Genomic DNA, 1961 nt, shown 5'->3' on the forward strand with positions numbered 1-1961 from the left:
GATTTTAATCCTTTTATAGATTTTCACATCAGTGAGCAAGGTTCAGTTTAGGGATTGAGAGCCCTCAGCGACTATAATACCTAGCCCATATTCAAATTGTAGCACTTGATTGCTGCCACTGATTCTTCAAAATGCCTATCTTGTATGGAATGCTTGACAGCCAAATGGTACTCTGATGTCACATAAATATCAATTGTTTACTTTATTTACATTTATTTAAAATTTTTAAAGGAATGATTTAAACAAATGCCAAAGGTGAGACATGCTGGAAAAGCCTGATATGAATGTGTAGACGTAATTTTGGAATTCAGAGGTGCAGCCGGTTGTTGGGTAAAACTTCATTTAAATTTTGTTTCAATTCAATATGTTTTAGTTACTACTTGTGTGATTATAAAAAGGATTGCGCCATCCAGGCAACGTGGATATTCTGCCATGTACATGATAAACCGAGGATTCTTCGTCAACATGCAAGATGTTACTCCCTGGTAATGCTTTTCTGCTGAGTTTGTTTAGTATTCTAATTTTAATTGTCAATGTTGTATTAGTAAACTACTGTTGGCAGAAAAGCTGATACTTTGGGAAAACGGTTATGGCAAGTGCGATGACTAAATCCCCATAGGTCAGTTGTCTTGCTTTCACAATTGCAACGAAGATGAATCATGGAGTCAAAAACATTAAAAGGTGGTACTATTTTAAATTTTTTAATTGTTTTAATTGTTTTAATTGGTGTATCGCTAAGTGCTGATACATGTGTAGAACATGCTGGAATTCATGTCATCCTGGAGAGGACTAAAAAAACGAGCTTTATCCACGAAGCAGCTCATTAATCATGTCCCAAACGATTGTCTGCGTCAGCCAGCAATCTTTCCGTGGCTAACAAGCATTTAATAGTTTTGAAAATCGCGGTTTGCACTCCCTAAGGCGACATTCCTTAATCCTCACCTGTCAATAGATTTGAGTGCAACAATTTCTATTCTGAACTATCGCCTACGAAATTCTTTTTCCATAAAATCAGGTGATATGATGTTATAATGGAAATTGTTGTCAAGACTGCCGAGACCAGGTACATTGTTTACCTTAACGTTTAGTGATCAAAACGACCAACTTTGTAACCTATCTGTTTTTTATGGTGCATGGAACGTCCAACCGGAAAGCCCATGCAAGATCTCTGCGTCCAACACGAAGGGTTCTTCCAAACTTTCGTATTCAAGTTTTGGCTATGGTGATCATTTGCAACTGCATAGCCTTTTAGAAGCTCCTGCCAGGAATCTACAGGAATATGGCAGATGATGAATTTATGTACCATGTAAGCGATATCAATAAGAACGTCTTATGCTTATCTATGTTTTATTTTCTTAATTTTAGATTAATAGCAATAGTGAACCTGCGAAGGTTTCTGGTTGGGATGCGATGACGAAAAGTTATAATAATTTGAAGTACGGAATTGACTTTCCCTCCATCAGTCGCCTGTGTATTCCCCGTATTACGGTATTAATTATTTAAAAATTGAAGTGCATATCTGGGCTCCCTTCCTTTCCGTAGCCCCGTTTCCCCTTGACTCGTAATAAGCCCGTAGGGGGTCATGCCCCTACTGTACGGTATATATAAAAACAACATATACCGAGGTTTGGAGGGCTCTGGCCGGAAAGGGGACGTGGGGGTCCGCGTAGTCCGATGATGTGTTCACGGAGGGCGACGTGGCTGCCCACAAATCCGAACTAAAGGTTAATCGCTCCTGTAAAAATGTTCCAAATCTTCAGCTCTTCTTCCGGCTTCTCTTAGCCAATCACCGGGTAATCTCCCCGGTGGGTCAACAAGGCAGTGTCTCCCCTGCCTGGGTTGACGGCAACTTTTGAAAGGGCTATTGTGCCTTTTTAAAGTTGCAAAAATAATTGTAATGTGCAGAGAATTGTCAATAAAATTTTTTTTATAAAATATTTTTTGCAAAATTTGTTTCTTTC

At 38.9% G+C, this 1961-nt stretch overlaps 1 long non-coding RNA gene across 1 annotated transcript; it reads left to right on the forward strand.

Moving 5' to 3' along the window:
- Positions 1-243: 243 nt before the first annotated feature.
- Positions 244-781, forward strand: LOC130692511 (uncharacterized). The gene is made up of 3 exons (XR_009421839.1): positions 244-330; positions 399-485; positions 546-781. It is a non-coding gene; the product is annotated as an uncharacterized LOC130692511 (long non-coding RNA).
- The last annotated feature ends 1180 nt before the right edge of the window (positions 782-1961 follow it).

This window comes from Daphnia carinata, chromosome 1 (genome assembly GCF_022539665.2).
Source record: "Daphnia carinata strain CSIRO-1 chromosome 1, CSIRO_AGI_Dcar_HiC_V3, whole genome shotgun sequence".
NCBI classification, from domain to species: domain Eukaryota; kingdom Metazoa; phylum Arthropoda; class Branchiopoda; order Diplostraca; family Daphniidae; genus Daphnia; species Daphnia carinata.